This window comes from Phycodurus eques, unplaced genomic scaffold (genome assembly GCF_024500275.1).
Source record: "Phycodurus eques isolate BA_2022a unplaced genomic scaffold, UOR_Pequ_1.1 contig_26, whole genome shotgun sequence".
Lineage (NCBI taxonomy): Eukaryota > Metazoa > Chordata > Actinopteri > Syngnathiformes > Syngnathidae > Phycodurus > Phycodurus eques.
This window is the reverse complement of record NW_026904023.1, coordinates 330,587-356,538: the sequence shown is the minus strand read 5'-3', so window position 1 is coordinate 356,538 and position 25,952 is coordinate 330,587. Positions and strand designations below refer to the sequence as shown.

The following is a 25,952-nucleotide window of genomic DNA, read 5'->3' as shown; positions in this document are numbered from 1 at the left end:
AATGCTAAATATCGTCCGATACCGATCAGCCCGATCAAATTGGTGTAAAGTCTACTAATAATAATAGGCTATGTCCAGGAGACTTAATCCTGTCGTCAGGACATGAACGAGGGAGGATCTAATTGTAGCAGCAGGGTTCGTCTTTTCCTAACTGATCGTCTTTGTCACATTATCGAGTCGTTCTGTAATGTTTGTAATAGGCATTGAAATGTGAACTTTTCATCCATCCATACATTTTCTGAGCCGCTTCTCCTCACTAGGTAGGCTCCAGCAGCGGACGTGCTGGAGCCTATCCCAGCTATCATCGGGCAGGAGGCGGGGTACACCCTGAACAGGTTGCCAACCAATCGCAAACAACCATTTGCACTCACATTCACACCTACGGGCAATTTAGAGTTGTCAATTAACCTACCTTGCATGTTTTTGGGATGTGGGAGGAAACCCGAGTGCCCGGAGAAAACCCAGGCGGGGCCGGGGATTGAACCCCGCTCCTCAGAACTGTGAGGCAGATGCTCTAGCCAGTCGTCCAACGTGCCGCTTGAACTTTTCAAGTATCTTAAAATTATTTTTACAAAATGCACTTTCCACTTCATGTATTTGCTTTTCAATTGGTCATTTTTATTTTGGTTTTCTTCTCCGAGGAACAACTGCTTAATCATCTTTTAGAGAGCCTTCGCTCTCGATTGGAGCATATTCTGGGACGCATGCCTCTGGACCTGGACTTCTTAGAATTTTAGTCAGATGCTTCAACTGCTGTCATGGCACTGTTCTGTTTATAACCAATTATTTGCAATGAATTTTAGATATATATGATATTTGAAAGTGTTTTGTCTCCCCTTAAGGGTACGTGCAGATCAGGGAGTTGAAAATGTGGATATTGCACGTTTACAGTCCGTGGCATGGAAGGAGCAGCTTTATATCCGGGAAGTGTGTTCACAACCAACGGTTTGTTCAGTAGAATAGAAACTAGCAGCTAACAGAAAATTGCCACCTCACTGATAACATGTAGCTGTAGTATTTAAGTATACAACTGCTAGCAGGTTGTCACACTTGCATAGGGGTAATGACATGCACTATGTAAGAAAAAAGGTCGCATTCCAAATATAGTGGGTTATGCACAAATGCAAAATAAAGAAGAAAATTCATGGTTTTAAATAGGTTGGATATTTTAAATGATAATTTTGTGTTTTGCAGTCATTGTGGATAAGAAATATTTGAGGAAGGTTTGGAGCTGTGACCTGTATCTACTATGATGTTCTCCATTACCTTGAAGAAGAGGGCTTCCTCAGCATCACCAATGAAACACACCTCTTTTGCTGCCACTTTGTGTTCCTCCCACACTTGTAGGATGACCTGGATACTTTCAACCATCCACTGAGAACAGAGAGCCACATGACCCCTAATCAGCTGTGGGAGCTCAGTCGGACATATTATCCAGTTCCAGGACCAGATAACGCAGAGGTGCATGCAAATATGGTTTGAACGAATCCTTTAGTTCATATTTAGCTGTTTTATTAGGAGCTACAAGTACTATTTCAAATTGTGCTTGCTGTTATGTATTACATTCCCTGTATTTCTTTGTAGGCCATCAATATTCCTGACATTGAGTGGGGTAACAGTGGGCTTCCTTGTGATAACCACATGCGCATTGTCATTCCACACACAGCATGCCCACTGACCGATGGACAACTGACATCTTTAAGAGATGCAGTTGACGCATGAGCTGCATCTCAGTCCTTTGGCAGCAATATTTACCGTATTTTCACGACCATAAGGCGCACTTAAAAGTCTTAAATTTTCTCCAAAATGGACGGGGCGCCTTATACTGCGGCGCGCCTTATGTGTGCACCGAGTTCCAAAATCTGTAAATGTTGTGTGACTTTAAAGAGCGCTCCGCTTGACTGACTGGGAGCATTTCCTGCCGACACGCTGCTTATATAGAGGACGTGACTGAGGACAGCATGCGGATGTAAAGGGGGTAGGGTGCGCGTGACAGAGGACGCTAAAGACACACATACTGGAACTATAGGTATATAGTTCCAGTATGTGCATCGGTTTGGCTCAGGACCCCGAAAATGGCACTTAAGAAGAGACACGCTTTATGAAGCACAGCAAGCTATTAGTTACGCGGAGGAACATGGGAATCGGGCAGCCGCGAGAGAATTCGAGATCAACGAATCCATGGTTCGCGAGTGGAGGGAGCAGGAAAACGAGCTTCGCCAAGTCAAGAAGACAAAGCTGAGTTTCTGCGGGGAAAAAAAAGAAAAACAAAACGCGGAAACAAGGCGAGGTGGCCCGAGTTGGACTAAGGACCCCCGAAAATGGCACCTACGAAGAGACACGCTTACGAAGCACAGTTTAAACTGCTAGCTATTAGTTACGGGGAGGAACATGGGAATCGAGCAACCGCAGCCGTGAGAGAATTCAAGATCAACAAATCCATGGTTCGTAAAGTGGACAAAGCAGGAAAACGAGCTTCGCCAAGTCAAGAGGACGAAGCTGAGTTTCCTCGGAAAAAAAAGAAAAACAAAACGCGGAAATAAGGCGAGGTGGCCCGAGTTGGAAGATCAACTCGAGCAATGGATTAATGAGCAAAGAACAGGAGAAGCGTCTCTACAGTCACTATTCAACTGAGTGCAATAACTCTGAGCTTGCCATCATTCCGGGAGGCTTGACGAACCGCTGGACATCGGTGTAAACAGGGCGCTCAAAGTGAAGTTGCGAGCGGCGTGGAAGCGATTGATGACAGATGACGAACACATCTTTACTAAGACTAGGAGGCAGCGCCGGGCGAGTTACGCCACAATTTGTGAATGGATTGTGGATGCTTGGGCTAATGTGTCTGGTTGCACTGTTGTTCGAGCTTTCGTAAAATCCGGCATCATTTCTGAGGAGCCGCACGGCAACGAGACTGACTCTGACAATGACGAGAGGGAACCTGGCGTGTTTGATGGAGAACCTGCCCAGCTGTTCATTTTGGATACAGAAGATGAGGACTTCGATGGATTTATGGATGAGGGTTGATCAAAAAATAATGTGAGTACATTGTTAAATACTTCCATAGAGTACAACCGAACTCAGTTTTGCTCCCGCTGCCTTTTTAAAAACATTGTTTTAGCGTGCATGCATGCTACCGTATGTTTTAAGCTAGTGTATGTTTTACCATGCATGCGCCCAATAATACGGTGCACCTTATGTATGTGTTGAATACAGAAATAGACCCCGTAACTGAGACTGCACCTTTTAATACGGTGTGTCAGGACATCTTGTTTAAAATATATGTAATCCTTGTAATGCTCCGGAATGCCTCAAAGGTCTCAAAACAGGTGGAGGATGTGGGGTATCTGCCCTCGATGACTTCAACAGAAAGACTTAGTGGTAGGACCTCCCACCCGGTCCAGAATTTGAGCAGGTTGGCCAATTCAGCTGGTGTTGCTATGGAGCAGATTGAAACATAGTCATCAGAATAAATGACACAGATATCTTACATTTACTCGAAGATTAGCCAACCCCTTAAGACAAGCGAACCTGCCATTAGCTATGAACTGTCGCAAATAGCCTGTTGTGCGGCACTTGGTTTCAGTGGAAACATCATCATCACTGTCATCCTCACGAGGCCATGTGATTTGCTGAAGAAGTACCTGCATTGAAAAAATAGCATTAGAAAAACTATCATTGTTTATTCTTACATACTCTTTGGTCAAACAATCGATTGATACCCCTGATGTCAGTTGTGGGTAATGTATGTAGGAAGACAAAAAACCAAGACTGAAAACGAACAGTAATAGATGGTGACCAGGTATGAATCAAATAATATTTACTATAAATATAACACTAAAGGATCAGAATAAATACAATTAACATCAGCACTGACATTCCCTGCCACGTCTTTAGGAAAAAGCAAAACCACTGTGTCAGGTCTTTGGGTCATCAGTGTCCACATTGGGGTTTCTTTAAGACCTCGTCTGAGCTGCTTAATTTGGCGTGTGACGCGTCCTATTACCTGTTTATAGCAATAAGACCATCAGGATAAAGTGCAGCATTTTAATTTTGTCAGACTTTTTTTTTTCTTCATACAGTATCACTTCCTCCTCCTAAAGCTGACATTTATAACCAAAACATCACTCACAGGGTTTAAAAACAAAACAAAACTTTCACTCACAGCATGGATCAACAATTTCTCAAAAAGCCACCTCCCCTTGTTCTCGGTCAGGGAAGGGAGGTCCCACGCAAAAGCCAAGTCTGGAACGCTTTGTTTATCCTTATTGGACAGTATGGAACCCCCTTCAAGCTTCAAGACAGTATGCTACATAACATCACTCAAGGACAATGAATACACAATAAAAGGGTACCCTATTGTAAAATGTAAGTGTAAGAGATAAAAATGTGTAAGATTTGTATCGCAGCCACCCACCCACCAGTAACTGTCTCCAATTTTGGGAATAAAACTTTGAGGGCATCACATAACTGGAAGGAAAAATGGACAAGTGTAATCTTACACCCCCCCCACAAAAACAAACACAAAAAAAAGTTAAAACTTGTCAATGAAATCAAAAATGATTGGTTGGACGTTGGATGAGTTGAGACGGGGATCGATTGGTTCTCCTTGGTGACCCAGATGTTGCTTGAGAATTTTTCACAGATGACACTTCTTCTGTTCCTTTCGGCTTGTCCCGTTAGGGGTCGCCACAGCGTGTCATCCTTTTCCATGTAAGCCTATCTCCTGCATCCTCCTCTCGAACACCAACTGCCCTCATTTCTTCCCTCACGACATCCATCATCCTTCTCTTAGGTCTTCCTCTATCTCTCCTGCCTGGCAGCTCCATCCTCTTCATCCCTCTACCAATATACTCATTATCTCTCCTCTGGACGTGTCCAAAGTCTCGAAGTCTGCTCTCTCTAACTTTGTCTCCAAAACATCTAACCTTGGCTGTCCCTCTGATGAGCTCATTTCTAATTTTATCCAACCTGGTGACTCCTTGAGCTAACCTCAACATCTTAATTTCCGCCACCTCCAGCTCTGCTTCCCGTTGTCTCTTCAGCGCCACTGTCTCTAATCCGTACATCATGGCTGGCCTCAACACTGTTTTATATACTTTGCCCTTCATTCTAGCAGAGACTCTTCTGTCACATAACACACTTGATACCTTCCTCCACTCTTTCCAACTTGCTTGGACCCGTTTCATCACTTCCTTACCATACTCACCATTGCTCTAGACGGTTGACCCCGAGTATTTAAAGTCCTCCACCCTTGCTATCTCTTCTCCCTGTAGCCTCACTCTTCCCCCTCCACACCTCTCATTCATGCAGATATATTCTGTTTTAGTTCAGCTAATCTTTATTCCTCTCATTTCCAGTGCATGCCTCCATCTTTCTAATTGTTCGTCAACCTGCTCCCTGCTTTCACTGCAGATCACAATGTCTCACCTCAGATGACACTGATGATGAGGATTTTAGGCCTCGTATTTGCATAAAGGTAGTGTAAACACCCTCTACTTCTGTATTTAGTGTACTTATTGTTTTGTCATTTCAGTGTTTAATAGTTATTGTCTTAAGCAAGAGGTGTTCTGAACAGCAAAATTTGTTTGGATGCCCTTCCAAAAATCAGCATGGAGGATACAGTGCATAACGTGCCACAATAAATGCCAGACCGAACAACAGCAGACACATACATTCCCTGGTGCCGCAAAAGTAACTGTTGATAATGACATAGTGGGAAAATCTGCATCAATTACTGCATATAAATCTGTTGCAGCTTGTCCAGAATCGCCATCTAGCAGTAAACATTTGTCCAGCTAAGGACCCAAAAAACCCAAAAAAGGGACAGTATGCCAAGCTCCTGGACCATTCGAGATCCATACCACGTCAAGGGTAACCGCTTCTGTAGTTCATTGGGTGCCTCAAAACTTGTCATAAAAAAATATAAAATATTTTTATTTTATTTTTCAACATTTTTTTTCTGTTTCAGATGTGTCCTCGAGGCCATACTGTTTGTGTGTCCCAACACATGAAATTCAGAATGCTTTCAAGGAACATTATCTCTCCTCCCATCTTATGTCTTGTCTTATTCCTGTTATAGAAAAACGTACAAGAAGTCAAATCTCTGGACAAACCTTGAATTAAACCATGTATATAATCTGTAAATAAAATGTTTAAATACTTTTAACTTGTTTAATGATTTTGTTTTAAATATATAATCAATGAACATGCATCATAAGGCACTGATATTTTTAAGATATGAAATGTAACACTTTGATTTCTGAGTTGTAATTGTGAAGGATATTAATTTTCAGTTCTTTATTTATGACTATTTCACAATTCTAAAATGTATAGGTAAATGTGCAGACATTTCTCAGAGTAAATAAAAAATAAAGCGCAAATGGATCTAAAAATAGAAAGTAATAGACCATGCACACTTGTACTGGAACATCCATCCATCCATGCATCCATCCATCCATTTTGAAAATATGAAATGTGGTTCCTCCAGTAGGTGCATAATTTATCTATCTGCTTTGTCTAAATCCAATATAATGTCCTTGGGAATTTTCCACATTATATATTGGCGATAAGCAACCTTGGAGGAATTGTCTGTTCTCTCCAGGGTCACGAAGGTTCAGCTGTCCGGATGTCATTCCACATTAGTCTAGCACGGTGTTAAATTCGCTTTTTCAAGATCAAGGTGTCCATAAGGTTTGTCACGTGTCTGCAGTTATGGCAGACACCAATCTGTTGATCGGGGGTAAAGAGTCAGAGCTTCTGCAGATGTCTCGTGGCGCATGTCAAAACATGGAGCTGGGGTCACGTCGCAGAAAAGTCTATCACACTATGTGATTACTCTAAACTCAGTCTCTCAACTCGCTTCTGTAAAGCAAGATATTACGGTGATTGGATTTTGTGTTTGTGAAATTGGCGATCCATTGTTACAAATATAGTATCTATTCTTTCTGATGCCACATATAAAAGCAGTTAAAAAACATATTTAAACATATTCCATCATACCCATCCCATCAACAAAAAATTCTAATGAATACAATACAGTACCATTTTTCTGTTTTCAATCATGAACATATTCATTTACAGGCAGGAGTGTTGAACAAATCTTTGTCATGGGCCACATTGTAGTTACAGTTTCCCTCAGAGGGCCGTTATGACTGTGAAAACAAATATTTGACTCATCATATTACATATAATTGAACACTCTAAATTGCCCGTAGGTGTGAATGTGAGTGCGAATGGTTGTTTGTTTGTATGTGCCCTGCGATTGGCTGGCAACCAGTTCAGGGTGTACGCCGCCTCCTGCCCGATGATTGCTGGGGTAGGCTCCAGCACGCCCGCGACCCGAGTGAGGAGAAGCGGCTCAGAAAATGGATGGATGGATGGATATTACATATACTTACACAACAAATCGATGGATAAATCATTTTGAAATCAGAAGTCAAGGATAATAGTTTTTTCAGCTGTTTTTCAAGTTTTTGTAAATCAGAATCAGAATCATTTTTATTTGCCAAGTATGTCAATAATACACAAGGAATTTGTCTCTGGTAGTTGGAGCCGCTCTAGTACAACAACAGGCAGTCAATTGACAGTGAATACTTTTGAGAGATAAAAACAAAAACACAGTCACTGAGCAATAAAAGGTTACCAGTAATGTGGTAATGCCGATATTTTTTAAACATTTCTTTTGACAATTAAGCCAAGTCCTCTAGCAATTTAGAGCAGTTTGAAATGACTAATAGAACAATAGTCTGGTGCAGTGACCATTGTGCAAATGGTTCCTTAGTTCCAGTGGAAGGAACTCTGAATGCTTCAGCATACCAGAAGATTTTGGACAATTCCATGCTCCCAACTTTGTAGGAACAGTTAGGAGCTGGCCCCTTCCTCTTCCAACACAAAGCAAGAGCCATAAAGACATGGATGACATAGTCTTATTTTTTAAATCATCGGCACCATTTCCTCCTCCTTCCACACGTCCCTGGCAAACATCTGAAAAGGAGAACATATGAATTTGATTAAAAGTTTAACATTAATTTAAACAAAGCAAATTGAAGCACTTAAATTCCTGGTGGCAGCAAAATAAATAAGACACCCAGTATCAATGTTGTATGCGATGTTGAAGAGGTATTTGATCGGCGCTATTGTGAGGAAAACAACATTCTATACAGTATATGGCCGTCGGTCCCTCATACAGAACAGTGATTCGGTGAAACTATCCATCCATCCAATTTCTGAGCCGCTTCTCCTCACTCGGGTTGCGGGCTGGAGGTGGGGTACACCCTGAACTGGTTGCCAGCCAATCGCAGGGCACATACAAACAAACAACCATCCGCACTCACATGCACGCCTACGGCAATTTAGAGTCTCCGATTCATGCATGTTTTTGGGATGTGGGAGGAAACCGGAGTGCCCGGAGAAAAGCCACGCAGGTACGGGGAGAACATGCAAACTCCACACAGGCGGGGCCGGGGATTGAACCCCATTCCTCAGAACTGTGAGGCTGACGCTCTAACCAGTCATCCACCGTGCCGCCTCGGTGAAACTACGTCGATAAAACTTTTAAACATATCAATCAAAACACAAAAGACCTTGATGCAATATGTAACAGCAAACATTATCTAGCGAAAGTTACAACATAAATGTCTCAATTTATGTAAATTCAATGATGAGACGCTGCTCTCAAACTCAACCGCACTTCTTCCTTTGTTCAGGTCAAACAAATTATGTGGGTTCAAACTTGCGCAAAACACCCAGACAACCGTTGCCATGCACACCCAAAGGCGACAGTGGCTCCGAGCCAAATACACACACCCACACAACGACACGCACGCAAAGACGGACACACATGCACACAGGAACAGCACACCGACAAGCATTGTATAAGGCTGTTTTAAGGTAACCATATACCATACCACATTGAACAGTTTGGTGTATATGTATTTTCTTTTATTTTTCTTTGTTGAAAAAAAAATTGAAATAAAAAAAATTGAAATAATCAAATAAATACTGAAATAATTATATGCATGACACAATGTATTTTATTATGTATTTATTTGTTTAATTTTGGCACTCTAGCTTGGTCTTCATAGCAGCCATTCCGGCATTGCAAATGAGAACCTGTTCTTAAAAGCCTTACCTGGGTAAATAAAGGTAAAATGTAAATACATAGCATATGAGAGATGGAGCAAACAGATGTCAACTCAAAGTACATTATTGAGCGTCATATCAAAGTCCATATAAATTTACGCCCTGTTTACACGCCCTGTTTACACGGCGTGTAAACATAAAGCTCTCTGCCCACTGTTCTTGAGCTAATATGAAGGCCACATGAAGTTTGGAGGTCTGTCGCGACTGACTCGGCAGAATGTTGGTAACCTCGTCACACTATGCGCCTCAGCATCTGCTGACCCCACTTAGTCAGTGTACGTTGCCTACCACTTCGTGGCTGAATTGATGTCATTCCCAAATGCTTCCACATTCTTATAATATAGCTAACAGCGAATATAGCTAACAGCCAACTGTGGAATATTTAGGAGTTTCAAGACTTTAGGAATTTCAAGACTAGACTTGTTGCACAGGTGGCATCCTATCACAGTTCCACGCTGGAATTCACTGAGCTCCTGTGAGCGACCCACTCTTTCACAAATGTTTGGAAAGACAGTCTGCATGCCTAGGTGCTTGATTTCATAAACCTGTAGCCATGGAAGTGATTGGAACACCTGATTCCAATTATTTGGACGGGTGAGCGAATACCTTTGGCAATATAGTGTATGTTTGCAGACTGGGTTGCATTAAATGTGGAGTGTTTTAAGTTTAGATGTGTATTTTAAAAGCACTGTATTTCTGTGTTTTGGGGAATACATTTATTCATGTTCATGCATTGTTGTTCTTTAGTATGATCAAAATAGTTAAATTTCCGACACAGGCAGATATTAGTTTTTTCATGGGTTCAAATCTTTCTGTGCGGCGGGGACCGTAAGTAGTTCACAATCCATATCCCATTCATATTCAATGGTAGTGCTAAACCGATGCAATATTTTTTAACTGCTACGTCCGATTGTGGCACTGCAAATACGTTTCGGACAGGAAGCAGGAAATTTGAAATAGCCCTAAACCATTACCGTTCACTTACATTGCGACGCCACGTCTTGCAAGCTGTGCAGCAATCATTGGAGTTTTCGACTCAAACATCTACATTTAAAGCGATTTCACGATAATATTTGTCATAAATCGCGATTGTTTTTAAAGTTTTTGCAATTACATAGTGCGTGCGCCATTATAAACGTGGAAACTTTGATGTAATCAGGTAATTCCTTTATGAAGCGATTTGAATGAAATTCTTGCACATTTAATTGTAATTGTGTGCTTAAATGCTCATATTTTAGTAGTGTTTCCTGTTCTTTTGTTGATAAGGAGTCAATGGTGAGGCCAAGAAATAGGTTCTACAACCCCAATTCCAATGAAGTTGGGACGTTGTGTTAAACAGAAAACAATGATTTGCAAATCATGTTCAACCTATATTTAAATTGAATACACTACAAAGACAACATATTTAATGTTCACACTGATCAACTTTATTGTTTTTAGAAAAGAATCATTAACTTAGAATTTTATGGCGGCAACACGTTCCAAAAAAGCTGGGACAGGGTCATGTTTACCACTGTGTTACATCACCTTTTCTTTTAACAACATTCAATAAACGTTTGGGAACTGAGGACACTAATTGTTGAAGCTTTGTAGGTGGAATTCTTTTCCATTTTTGCTTGATGTACAGCTTCAGCTGTTCAACAGTCCGGGGTCTCCGTTGTCGTATTTTACGCTTCATAATGCGCCACACATTTTCAGTGGGAGACAGGACTGGACTGATGTGTAAGTTAGTCTTGCCATTGGCACTAACACAGCCCCATACCGTCACAGATGCTGGCTTTTGAACTTTGCGTCCATAACAGTCCGGATGGCTCTTTTCCTCTTTGGCCCAGAGGACACGACGTCGCTTTATTGCTCAGTGACTGTTTTTTGTCAATGTCTTTATGTCTCAAAAGTGTTCTCTGTCAATTGACTGTATGTTGTCGTACTAGAGCGGGTCCAACTACCGGAGACAAATTCCTTATGTGTTTTTTGGACATACTTTGCAAATAAAGATGATTCTGATTCTGAAATGTGGACTCAGAACACTTTTCCACTTTTCATCAGTCCATCTTAGATGAGCCCGGGCCCAGAGAAGCCGGCGGCGTTTCTGGGTGTTGTTGATAAATGGCTTTTGCTTTGCATAGTAGAGTTTCAAGTTCCACTGACGGATCTAGCGCCGAACTGAATTTACTGAGATTGATTTTCTGAAGTCTTCCTGAGCCCATGTGGTGATATCCTTTACACATTGATGTCGGTTTTTCATGTAGTGCCGCCTGAGGGATCGAAGGTCACGGGCATTCAATGTTGGTTTTCGGCCTTGCCGCTTACATGCAGTGATTTCTCCAGATTCTCTGAAACTTTTGATGATATTATGGAATTAAATGGTGTTGAATGCCTTGCTCAGCATATTTGCAACCTTTGATAATACAAAGTATGATGATAGTCTCTCAAGCGTGATAAAATATTGGTATTGCGAAGTTTAAAGCAGTGACAAAGATATAATAGGAAGCATTTTTTGTGTCTTATGATGCAATTGGTTTTATGTTTCTTTATAGTTTTATGCTTTTGCTTTATTCAGCATTTGTTTGGTTGCATTGAATGTGAATGAATGGGGCAGTTCTGAAAAGAACTAGTTAATGGTGAGAAGATTGGCACTTATTCCGTAATTCTGGACTGTAATAATGTCTGCAGAACAAAATCCCCCCCAAATAGACTTAGGCTCGTTTGAAATATGTGATTTTCAGCCAGATTTTGGACAAGTTAGCCTCTCACAGCCTGACACATAAAGAGCAGGAGCTGATTACAATTCCTCACTGAACTTCTATGTATTTTGTGGTGTAATTTTGGCCTATAGCGAAAGTATGGTGTGTGTTTTTAGACAATAATGTATGAAAATAATGATAGTGAAACATGTTGGAAAGCTTGTTGTATTAAAAAAAATTACCATTGAAATGCCACCTTGAAGAAAGAAGACAGCCATGTCATTCCACATGAATTCTTGCAGATTCATTTCCGCATACGTCAACTCAATTTTGTATTGATCGCACCACACATGCCTCTGAGATGTATCAATAGAGTTCCTATCAATCACAAGCGCATTTCTGTAGGTGGCATTGTGTGACAGACACACACCTTGGCTACAGGCTGTCATAACGTTGGATGACGAGGGTATCTCCCGGCCAAAAGCGTTGTCACTTAAATGGACACTGTAACATTTTTAGTTGTTTCCTGTGTCTGCATTTACATACTGTATGTGTTATCATTGGTTTCTCATGACCTCTACTAATAAACTGATACATTCTCATCAGCGAAGAACTTTATATTTATTTATACATAAGGGGTTTGAGTCAGTCGGGGAGCATCATGACAATCTGCCTTCTTGAAACTGTTGCCAGCGTTCTCCTTGGCAAATCAGTCAACAATGCCTAAATTAATCTAAATACACACACAGACGCACGCACGCATGTACATACACACATAGGCGGCACGGTGGACGACTGGTTAGCACATCTGCCTCACAGTTCTGAGGACCTGGGTTCAAATCCGGCCTTGCCTGTGTGGAGTTTGGATGTTCTCAGCATGCCTGCGGTGCTTTTCTCCGGGTACTCCGGTTTTCTTCCACATCCCAAAAACATGCGTGGTAGGTTGATTGAAAACTCTAAATTGCCCGTAGGAGTGAATGTGTGTGAGAATGGTTGTTTATGTGTGCCCTGCGATTGGCTGGCAACCAGTCCAGGGTGTACCCGGCCTCCTGCCCGAAGATAGCTGGGACAGGCTCCAGCACGCCCGCGACCTTAGTGAGGATAAGCAGTATGGAAAATGAATGAATGAATAATATAAATGGCAGCACAATTGATGACTGGTTAGCACATCTGCCTCACACTTCTGAGGACCTGGGTTAAAATCCGGCCTCGCCTGTGTAGGGCGTGCTGGAGCCTATACCAACTAATTCTGGGTGAGAGGCGGGGCCGTGCCCCCTCTTGCCCCTGCGTATAGCATGTGAAATACAGTGGACCCCCGCTATTTGTGGGGGATAGGCACTGAGCCGGACTGTGAATAGCGAAAATCCCAAATTCAATTGATGCCCATTATAGTTGCATTGGAAAAAAATAAAAACATTTTTTAAAAAAATATTGAATAAACAGAGACAAATGACCAATAAGTGTTTTTGGGTTTGGTCCCCTCTACCCCCAAAAAAGAAAAACTAAAATGATTTCTTTGTTTTAGTCTGGAAAAAAATGCAAAAGATTTGAAAGAAATCTGAACAAAAATGAACCAAGCAAGTATGCGGGGTTCCACTGTACTGCAATGGTAAACTGATGATTGTATTTTCCACCCTCAGAAAATTGGTTGCTGCACAGTGTTTCAACTTGCCCAAGAATGTGAACATGTATTTTTGTTTGTATTTGTTCATGTTGAGTTATTGGGAAATGGTTGGATTATCTGTCGCCACACTCGAACTTTACTGTATCACTGTTCGTCTCATCTATGATTTTTGTGATTCTGTGCAAAACCTCAACCTTAATTTTTTTGAAAAAGCTCTGTGTATCATAACCAGCATTTCTAATGTCTTGGAAAATGAAGGGATTAAAGGCTTCCTCTATTTCCTCAGATGCCGTGAAGGAATCTAATAAAATGCTTTTCCCCCTGTAGATTCCCCTGTTAGATTTAATAAAAAATTCTATAAAAATCCACTACCTGGTCATCGAGAACTCTTATCTAATTCCTGTAGCAACCTTCAGATTACGAGACATAGGGGTTTTCCCTCACTTTGTCCTGAAGTTTTACACAGCTAAAAAGAAATGTGGTGCTCGTTTACGAGATAACATAATTTGATTGAAACAGTTAAACTTAAATTCATGCTAAACCGGAGGTAACGCAGGCGTCGCTTCCGGCGTATACTTTTCTCCTAAATTAATTCCGTTTTTACCCAAACCAGTATACACTACATTATGTTTAAAAAAAACAACTCGACGTTCCCAAACGCCTGTCTCGAGGGACAGCAGCTGGACATGGCAGGAAAAAGACATCTCAAGAAAACAATCACGTAACATCTGAATAAACCGCTGGAGCGGTTTACCGTCTATTTTCCTGTGAAACAGAGTGATGATGAATGGATTTGCAACCCCTTTGGAGTCAACATGAAAAGCGTTACGTTGCCCAAGAACAAGGAGAGTCAGCGGGTGGAGCTGTCATGTGACCGAACACTGCAAACAAAATTCATTGAGGGAAGCCTCACCCTGTTCAGGTGCGGAGCTGTGATGACTGAATATCCTTCCCTTGCCACTCGAGCAGTAAACACCCTCCTTCTCTTTAGCACTACATATTCATGTGAGTCTGGCTTCTCCGCTCCGGTTCATCTGAAGACCAAAAACAGAAACAGACTGGACTTGAGCAAGACCTCAGTATTGTCCTGTCAACTATAATCCCAGACTTGGAGACTCTTATCAGGAGCAAAAAAAAAAAAAACTAATTGTCCCAGTAATTCTGCAGAACTGTGGTCAAGGTTCAGTATTATTCGGTATTGACCAACTGTTAAGGGTAAAGTTAATAGAATAAAGTTATTTTTTGCATTTTGTGTACTTGAATGTCACCTTGTTGAATATTTGGAGTTGGTGGATTTAAAACTGGTACATCCTTATTTCCTGTTTGTGCAATGCTACTAAAGTTAGCTTGTTTCAGTAGTGTCCTTTAGATTCACTTTTTGTTTTTTGATTAAAATTCAGCCACTTGAGTATTAAAGGGAATATGTTCCTGTCTACTATCACTACTGTTTTATTTTCTCCTTAAACTTGAATTTGGTGTCTATTGGCACACTGCCATATTTTGTAATATGTCAGGTTCAAATTGCAAGTTGCGGCTTGTCTACACTCAAAAAAATGACTCATTGGATGAAAACAAATACATTTTAGGCAGGTTTTCCATCCATTTTATTTGTGTAACTCCAACTCAAATTTAGTAGTTCCGAGTAATGTGATATAATTGAGTCAGCCAAACCCATTTTCATCATATACAGCCAAAGTACATTAAGTGGCCTAAATTGATTCACATCAGTCCAACTCAAATTACTATAATTAGTCTAAAATTAATTCTTTTAGCGTTTACCCCTCCCCACAATTTATTTCACACAACACAAAATCTGGTGAATGTGTTTTTACTGAAAACTCACAAAATAAAACTACATTCTTTGGAAATGCATTTTGAACTTTACATGCTTACATGTTTAAGCTTCTTTGTAGTTGTATAAAACACATTTGAGTCCAGTCACTCATATAGTAACGTAGGTTAGTGGATCTTGAGTTAACACATTTTAAGTACTAGAAAAGCATCTCCGATGACAGTCTTGCACTGTGAGCACACACGGCAGAACAACAACACAAACACAGAAAACAAATTAATTAAAATGCAACACAACAACAAACAGAAATCCAACAAACAGAAATCCATATACAAAATTACATACAGCAGTTTAAAGCAACAGTTTATCCGTTATTATGGTCCATAGACAGGTGTCGATTCTAAGACAGCTGTAGCCTTCAACATTTGACCTGAGATATCTGACCATCTGGCCTAATCTTCTGATGCATATGTCACTGTTGTTTCCTGAAGTCATGAAATCATGGTTTGAACAATATTCTAGCAAATTTGGGGTCAAGCCATCATGTAATCAACCCATAGCATACACGCTATCCTGTTTTCCAGGTTTAGTCGCAACATTTGCAATATAAGCACAGTTGTGGTGTGAATATCGGTCAACAGCAGAGGGCAATATTGCACAAAATGACGGCCCCCTGAAATGGATGAAAATTAATTAATTTATCTATTTAATTCTTATTCTACAAACAGAATATTAATCAGAATACTGTTTTGACTGTAGGGGACAAAAACAACTTGCCCCCCCAAAATTTTTTATTTCATTCCTCTTTAAAATCACATGCAATTAATGGCAATTATCTTTTTTGCCATTTACTTATAAAACATTTTAATGACCTGGAAATATCCAGCAGTACAACCAGTTTTCAGGAATGTACACTGTTGTGTATATTGTAATGTAATATTTTGTACAATTCTGTTTACACCCAGCTGGCACGCTGGACGATTGGTTAGCACATCTGCCTGACAGTTCTGGGGACTGTGGTTAAAATCCTGGCCCCGCCTGTATGGAGTTTGCATGTTCTCCCCGTGCCTGGGTGGGTTTCCTCCCACATCCCAAAAACATGCGTGGTAGGTTGATTGAAGACTCTAAAATTGCCTATAGGTGTGAATGTGAGTGCGAATGGTTGTTTGTTTGCTATGTGCCCTGCGATTGGCTGGCAACCAATTCACGGTGTACCCCGTCTCCCACCCGAAGATAGCTGGGATAGGCTCCAGCAGCCCACGACCCTAGTGAGGATAAGCGGTAGAGAAAATATGTGGGTGGATGGATGTTTACACCAATGCTTCTCCAGCAGTGCTGTAAATGACTATTCGCGGTTGCTGTAAACGTTTCCACAAAGGAGCTTTAATGCAACTATATTACCATTCAATCACTGTTCATACGTTAGTGTAACGTTAGATGCGTAGAGCGTCAAAAGTCACTCTCATCAGACAAGTACTCATGAACTCATAGTCTCTTGCAGAGCATGCACACTGCACAGACTCACAAGTGACGAGGTGTAACGTAACATCCCCTCTTTCGTACCTTAACCCTTCGCCCCTGCACTCTCGAAGCATTACCAATCGACCTATGCTTAATCCAACCGCGACATTAGAGTAACAGTTGGATTGAGCCCCAATCGATTAGTCATGCCTGAACAGTGAGGCACAAGAACGATGCAACAGAAAGGTGACTGTTGTTGGGTTCAATCCCCAGCCCCGCCTATGTGGAGTTTGCATGTTCTCCTCGTGCCTGCGTGGGTTTTCTCCGGGCACTCCGGTTTACTCCCACATCCCAAAAACATGCGTGGTAGGTTGATTGAAAACTCTAAATTGCCCGTAGGAGTGAATGTGTGTGAGAACGGTTGTTTGTTTATGTGTGCCCTGCGATTGGCTGGCAACCAGTCCAGGGTGTACCCGGCCTCCTGCCCGAAGATAGCTGGGATAGGCTCCAGGACTCCCGCAACTGTAGTGAGGATAAGCGGCTCAGAAAATGGATGGATGGATGTATAAGGCTGTTTTAATGTAACCATACACCACACCACATTGAACAGTTTGCTGTATATGTATTTTCTTTTATTCTTTGTTGAAAAAAAAATTGAAATCATCAAATAAATACTGAAATAATTATATGTATGACACAGCGTATTTTATTATGTATTTATTTGTTTAATTTTGGCACTCTAGCTTGGTCCTCATAGCAGCCATCCCAGCATTGCAAATGAGAACCTGTTCTTAAAAGCCTTACCTGGGTAAATAAAGGTAAAATGTAAATACATAACATATGAGAGATGGAGCAAGCAGATGTTAATTCAAAGTACAGTATTGAGCGTCATATCAACGTCCATATAAGGTTGCGGTTTGACATGAAGATGCAACCTATTACGGAGGTAATTTATAGTAGACGTACAGATATGGCGTTTGACCGACTGACGTGATACGGACATGATCTGGTGGTCCACTGGACGTCGAATGTTTACAGGATTGCCACCCCAGTTGCCACCCCTACTGTCGGCAATGACTATAATATAATAATAAATCAAGAATAAATTAGTAAATTCAAAATTTGGGCGGCACGGTGGCCGACTGGTTAGAGCGTCAGCCTCACAGTTCTAAGGTGCGGGGTTCAATCCCCGGCCCCGCCTGTGTGGAGTTTGCATGTTCTCCCCGTGCCTGCGTGGGTTTTCTCCGAGCACTCCGGTTTCCTCCCACATCCCAAAAACATGCATGCATTGGAGACTCTAAATTGCCCGTAGGTGTGAATGTGAGTGCGAATGGTTGTTTGTTCGTATGTGCCCTGCGATTGGCTGGCAACCGGTTCAGGGTGTACCCCGCCTCCTGCCCGATGATAGCTGGGATAGGTTCCAGCATGCCCGCGACCCTAGTGAGGAGAAGCGGCTCAGAAAATGGATGGATGGATGGATGGAATTCAAAATTTGACTGTAAATGTTTGTCAAGGTTTCATGTGGACTCATGGTCAACTGCCGTTAAAAAAAGATCATGTGCGCCGTCAAGTTTCTTTTCTCCCATAGGCCGCTGTCACAGACTGTGACGAGTAAAAGAGGTCACAGGAGTGCTGGAGCCTATCTCAGCTTTCATTGGGCAGGAGGAGGGGTACACCCTGAACTGGTTGCCAGCCAATCGCAGGGCACATATAAACAAACAACCATTGACACTCACATTCACACCTACGGGCAATTTAGAGTCAATCAACTTTGAACCCCGGTCCTCAGAACTGTGAGGCAGACGCTCTAACCTGTCGTCCACCGTGCCGCCAGTACGTTTCTATTCTTCTAAAAACCATTGGGAGATGTGGCTTTGTCACCATGACCGTGGCTTCAAAGAAAGCGGGAACTTGGATCGAGAGTAGAACTTACATGACAACCGAACTGAGAGCCCAGTACAGACAGCACAGTTACATGACTGACAAGCCAACAAAGTGCAAATTAATGTTTGCCCCGGATAGGGTGGATTTTGGGACAACATAAACGAGCATTTAGCAACGTTTCAATCGTAAAGGAATGTGTCAATGCAGCTACCAAGACGTTACTCGAATTGGCAGCGCCAGCCAGCGTCGTTCAGCTCCATTCCCTCCGCTGACCGGCACAGTGCTGCATTCACTTCCCCAAGGTGCCTTGGAAATCCTCCTACTGTATCACCCCACAGAACAACAACACAGGTAATTTCAGTACATTTTGCTATCCAATGTGAAAAACACTACTGACTTTTAAAAATAACCTAATTTCGTGTTTGTAATGAAGACAGAATTCAGGTCCAAAAACTTTATACAGATCTCCAGCAAAAACAAAATAAAAATACGTTTTACAATTAACGAACATCAATAACAGCTAAATCAGCACCCGATTTCTCTTGACAGCGTGCAGGAGGGAAAAAAAATATAGTGAGCACATCACTTTCAATATCTCATGTCATCGTGTAAATTTCAACATTTAAAACACATGTGAAACTCATGTCCGGCGCTATTGTTTGGTGTTGACGCATAGATTATTATATGTTTTTTTTGAGTCAAATGAAACACACGTTAAACTATTATTAAAGTCAATACCCAGTCGGGAACCGCTTACATAATTAAATAATTATCACAAAACAAAGGTGGAGAGTAAAACATATACACACACCAATTTATATTCTGTAGTACTATTCCTTGAAAATCACAGCCAACTGGTCGAATGTGTCTCCACTGCTCTAGACTCCAGTGGCGGTGTGCTTTCCACCACTGCATTCAACGCTTTGCATTGCACTTGGTGATGTATGGCTTGGATGCAGCTGCTCGGCCATGGAAACCTCTTCCATGAAGCTCTCTGCCCACTGTTCTTGAGCTAATTTGAAGGCCAAATGAAGTTTGGAGGTCTGTAGCGACTGACTCGGCAGAATGTTGCAGCTGACCCCACTTCGTGGCTGAATTGATGTAATTCCCAAATGCTTCCACATTCTTATAATACAGCTAACAGCTGACTGTGGAATATTTAGGAGTGAGGAAATTTCAGGACTTGACTTGTTGCACAGGTGGCATCCTATCACAGTTCCACGCTGGAATTCACTGAGCTCCTGAGAGCGACCCACTATTTCACAAATGTTTGGAAAGACAGTCTGCATGCCTAGGTGCTTGATTTTATAAATCTGTAGTCATGGAAGTGATTGGAACACCTGATTCCAATTATTTGGACGGGTGAGCGAATAACTTTGGCAATATAGTGGATGTTTGACCTCTTCACACTATGCGCCTTAGCATCTGCTGACCCCCGCTCCGTCAGTGTACGTGGCCTACCACTTTGTGGCTGAATTGATGTCATTCCCAAATGTTTCCACATTCTTATAATACAGCTAATAGCTGACTGTAAAGCACTGTATTTCTGTGTTTTGGGGAATACATTTATTCATGTTCATGTATTGTTGTTCTTTAGTATGATCAAAATAGTTAAATTTCTGATACAAGCACATATTGTTTTTTTCATGGCAAACAAAACATTGTACAGTATTTGAAAAACCAGTGAAAAAGAAATGTGCCATTTTAATACTTGACAGGTTGGCTATGTAGTGACAATGTGGGTGACTGGTTAGCAGATCTGCCTGACGGTTAAGAGTTCGTGGGTTCAAATCTTTCTGTGCGGCGGGGACCGTAAGTAGTTCACAATCCGAATCCCATTCATATTCAATATAGTGCTAAACCGATGCAATATTTTTTAATTGCTACGTCCGATTGTGGCACTGCAAATACGTTTCGGACAGGAAGCAGGAAATTTGAAATAGCCCTAAACCATTACCGTTCATTTACATTGCAACGCCACGTCTTGCAAGCTGTGCAGCAATCATTGGAGTTTTCGACTCAAACATCTACATTTAAAGCGATTTCACGGTAAGATTTGTCATAAATCCCGATTGTTTTTAAAGTTTTTGCAATTACATCGTGCATCAGCAATTTTAAACGCGGAAACTTTGATGCAATCAGGTAATTCCTTTACAAAGCGATTTCAATGAAAATCTTGCACATTTAATTGTAATTGTGTGCTTAAATGTTCATATTTTAGTAGCGTTTCCTGTTCTTTTGTTGATAAGGAGTCAATGGTGAGGCCAAGAAATGGTTTCTATTTAGGATTCAAGCAAATAGTCACACAGTCAATGATGTGCAAATGATCTGCCGCACAGTGTACTTGACATCATTCAGAAACAGTGTCCCTGGAATGAACTGATCTTTTCCTGGTTCTTTCTTACTTTATCTGGGTCACTCTCCCCACAACAGTATGGCGATTTTCCCTCTGTTACCTTGAGTGCAACTTCCAGTTAGCAGGTGTTGAATGCCTTGCTCAGGATATTTGCAACCTTTGATAATACAAAGTATGACGATAGTCTCTCAAGCATGATAAAATATTGGTATAGCAAAGTTTAAAACAGTGAGATAGATATAATAGCTGGCATTTTTGTCTTATGATGCAATTGGTTTATAGTTTTATGCTTTTGCTTTATTCAGCATTTGTTTGGTTGCATTGAATGTGAATGAATGGGGCAGTGCTGAAAAGAACTAGTTAATGGTGAGAAGATTGCCACTTATGCCGCAATTCTGGATTTACAAATAATGTCTGCAGAACAAAATTCCCCCCAAATAGACTTAGTAAAAATCTTAGGCTCGTTTGAAATATGTGATTTTCAGCCAGATTTTGGCCCGCTCACATTTTGGACAAGTTAGCCTCTCACAGCCTGACACGTAAAGAGCAGGAGCTGATTACAATTCCTCATTGAACTTCTATGTATTTTGTGGTGTAATTTTGGCCTATATCGAAAGTATGGTGTTTTTTTTTTAGACAATAATGTATGAAGATAGTGATAGTGAAACATGTTGAAAAGCTTGTTATATTAAAAAAATTTACCATTGAAATGCCACCTTGAAGAAAGAAGACAGCCATGTCATCCCACATGATTTCTTGCAGATTCATTTCCGCATAGGTCAGCTCAATTTTGTGTTGATCGCACCACACATGCCTTTTAGATCTATCAATAGAGTTCCTTTTGATCAGAAACATATTTCTGTAGGATGCATTGTGTGACAGATGCAGACCTTGGCTGCAGGCTGTCATAACGTTGGATGACGAGGGTATGTCCCGGCCAAAACCGTTGTCACTTAAATGGACACTGTATAACATTTTTAGTTGTTCACTGGCCAGAATCTATGTCTGCGTTTACATACTGTATGTGTTATCATTGGTTTTTAACCTGTACTGCAATGTTAAACTGATGATTGTATTTTCCACCCTCAGAAACTTGGTTGCTGCACAGTTTCAACTTGCCCAAGAATGTCAACATGTATTTTTGTAGGTCGGCATGTTATTGGGAAATGGTTGGATTACATGTTGCCACACCCGAACGTTACTGTATCACTGTTCCTCTTATCTTGATATGATTTTTATGATTCTGTGCAAAACTTCAACCTTAATTTTTTTGAAAAAGCTCTGTGTATCATAACCAGCATTTCTAATGTCTTGGAAAATGACGGGATCAAAGCCCTCCTATATTTCCTCAGATGCCATGAAGGAATCTAATGAAACATGCACCAACATGCACAGCAAAAACAATGCTCCCACTGGCCCAAGCAGAAAATAAATAAATCAGATTAAATCTGCCAGGACACACGTACAGGATTATTCCGCTCACCACCATGATGCTCATGACAACTTCAGAGATCGTGGGCATGTCAGGGAGTGGCCAAGAGTGGCATTGGCTGGGGAGAGGCACGTATACCATGGCGACGTCACTGCTGGCTTTCAAACAAATATGGTACGGCATTTTTTACTAAAACCCGGCTATCCTTGACAGTACAATAACTATGATCCTTGCTGAAATGTCTGCTCTGTACCTTTGTGTGCCAAGTAACAGAAAAACAAATCCTTGTCTTTAGATAAACGGTGGAAGCTAAATTTGCTATCATAGCAACTCACTACGGTTCAAAGTGGCACACAGAAATTTTTATTTGAGCCACCACCCTGCTTAAAAATCCAGCACCAACCAGCATGGATGTTTTGCTGGTCTAAGCTGGTTAATGCTGGTTTGTGCTGGTCTGATGCTGGTGTTGCTGGTGGACCAGCATTGCGCTTGGTCAAGCTGGTTGACCAGCATAGGATTTTAGTAGACCAGCATGTAATGTTGGTTGACCAGCATGGAATGCTGGTGAACTAGTATCCCATGCTGGTGGACCAGCATGCAATGTTGCTGGTCCAGCATGGAATGCTGGTGGACTAGCATCCCGTGCTGGTGTATCAGCACAGGAGGTTGGTGGACCAGCACAGGATGTATAGTGGAAAACAACGGCATGCTGGTAAAGCTGATTTACCAGCACAGTTGTTCCCATGTTGGTCAATTAATTAGGCCATCTTAATGTTTTTTTTTTTGGTCTTCAATCTTTACCATAAGAGCACACCTCACAGGTACATGTGCTCCCCAGGGGCAGAAGGGGGACGTTCAAGACCACAGATATTGACACAGCAGGTTCGAGAAATTAAGACAGGTCAGCAACCATGACATTTGTACATTGACATTTGTACAACAGCCTCAGTCTCGGTAGTTACAGTAGGAATACCTTATTGGCTTATTGCTACATTAACACTATTTAGGAAAAATCTAACCCACATCATCTTACGTTTATTTATTGTACACAACATACCATGGGTCAAATCTCATGACGTCTTCCTCTTCATATCCTGACACTGGCTGTACCCTGCTGTCCCTCATACCATAGTTGTACATGTGCATTGCATTGTGTAGGCACCGCAAGTATCCTGCCAGGACAATCTCACTGTTCATTTGTGAAATGTTCGCTTATGTTCGTTACAATGATGGTCTGAAAGAAATTGTCCCTGTGACATATATAAAAGACTTGACAAAGCCTGACGACTTCAGCAAAACTTACTGGATTTGTTGGGATTAGTTGGGATTTGTTGACTTCTTCAAGAGCCAGATAATACTACTGAGAGGTATGTATTAGCTTTTATTTTAGCTAGGAAGCTACATTATAGCTAGCTGACAAAAAGCTTGCTGTAGCCGAAAAAAAGCTAACTTTTCTTCAGTTCTTATAGGTCAGGGGACAAAGTTTTAAAATGTTTCTTGATAACTCTAGAACCGGTGGCACGGTGAACGACTGGTTAGAGTTTCTGCCTCACAGTTCTGAGAACCGGGGTTCAATCCCCGGCCCCGCCTGTGTGGAGTTTGCATGTTCTCCCCATGCTTGCGTGGGTTTTCTCCGGGCACTCCGGTTTCCTCCCACATCCCAAAAACATGAATGGTAGGTTAATTGAAGACTCTAAATTGCCCGCAGGTGTGAATGTGAGTGCGAATGGGTGTTTGTTTATGTTGTTGACCAATACTGGCCACTCATGCCAGAGTAGCATCTGCTCCATTTGCACACTAACTGAGGAGTATCTGCAACATTTGCACAATCAACATTGTGCCAGATTATCGCACTACTCGCTTGAAGTCTCGGCGCCCTTTGCACAATGGTCATTGCAATATTAGTCATTCGAAATGCTGAAGTGCTAGAGGACTCTGCATCTTTTTGCACAATTGTCAAAACCAAAAAACAAAAAATGTACCGGCATTACCAGATAACTAGCAAACCTTTACTGCTCAGTGACTGTTTTTTTTTTTTTTTTTTTTTGTCAATGTCTTTATGTCTAAAAGGTGTTCTCTATCAATTGACTGTTGTCGTACTAGAGCGGTTCGAACTACCGGAGACAAATTCCTTGTGTGTTTTTTGGACATACTTGGCAAATAAAGATGATTCTGATGTGTGCCCTGTGATTGGCTGGCAACCAGTTCAGGGTGTACCCCGCCTCCTGACCGATGATAGCTGGGATAGGCTCCAGCACTCCCGCGACCCTTGTGAGGATAAGCGGCTCAGAAAATATGGATGGAACTCTAGAACCCCTTTACAAACCACATCTGCCATTTTTAAGTGATTTTTTGGCAGATATACAGCAGTTAAATTGAAAAATATGATGCAGAATGCGCCTTCTGCTTTTTGCATCCAGGGCCTTCCGGTCTTCGAAAAAGAAAAAAAAAAGACCCACACAGTACTTTTCAGTACTGTCGTCTGTACTTTTGCCTATATGACAAGGCAACAGACACACGGCAAAGACTTTGTGTGCGGCGTGTTATAACACAACTCGAGCGAGGGGCACACGATATATAGGTTTACTGCATCTTATGTAAAAGCTTGTGCCGTGTCACTGAAACATATATGAATATATAATACGTATACTCGTGCTAAAAAATATTGGCACCACTGGAGTGGCATTATTTCAAGCCACGAGTGTATAAAAACATGGTTTTTACATACCGTCACATCGAGCCAGTGGCCACTCTCTTTTTTTGTTGTACAGCTACTACTTGGCTGCTTGTCGTCGTCACTGTCTGATCGGCTCAAACATGTATGTTTTGACGATGCCAAGTTCAGTTCAGTGCTCCTGTATGTCGAAATCCTCCTCCTCCACATATTCCAACACGTTGCTCGCCATTGCATATAGTGTGTAGCGCTGTTTTTGGCAATTGCAATGTCACTTCTGGTAGCCCTTGCGGTGGATAGAGTAACCACATCCCGGTGTCTTGAGCTTCGGTTATGTTCGGGGAGGACTCAATATGCGTCATAAAAACCAGATTTTTAGCTAAACTGTGGTTGAAAACTCACTGGAAGTTACGCGCATGTATTACATAACAAACAATGGAAATGTAAATTTTAACTGACCCCATAACATCTTTGTCATCTGACCTTTAACATTGCTCTAACATTAGTAGCTAATGTTAGCAACAAATATTAGCAAGTTTACTGCATTAGCATGGCAGCAGTAGGGGCTAATGTTAGCAAGCTAGATTAGCTAAATTTAGCTTGGTAATGTTATCTACTGTAATAGCATAGGCATGGGCAATTAATCAATTTAATCTATAAATTGATTTTGGGGATGTCACGTTGATTTAATTTCAAATATAATTTTTTTTATCTTAAGCAGCTCCTTAGGGAAACTACTATATACTAGTTGTATAGAATGTGAAATTTAATTTTTTTAAAAATATTGTATTAAAATATATTTAAATTGTTTGACAGGTTCTGTATGTGGAGAAAGTTTTCAATTTGATCACGTTATTGATAAAGAAAAAAAAATAATTCAGTACTTTTTGTAGTAGTTGATACA

At 41.3% G+C, this 25,952-nt stretch overlaps 1 long non-coding RNA gene across 1 annotated transcript; it reads right to left on the bottom strand.

Annotated features, from left to right (window-relative positions):
* Positions 1 to 7,530: 7,530 nt before the first annotated feature.
* LOC133398219 (uncharacterized) lies at positions 7,531 to 25,321 on the bottom strand. The gene is made up of 3 exons (XR_009767770.1): positions 25,103 to 25,321; positions 14,363 to 14,483; positions 7,531 to 7,983 (listed from the first exon to the last, which is right to left on the bottom strand). It is a non-coding gene; the product is annotated as an uncharacterized LOC133398219 (long non-coding RNA).
* Between the last annotated feature and the right edge of the window lie 631 nt (positions 25,322 to 25,952).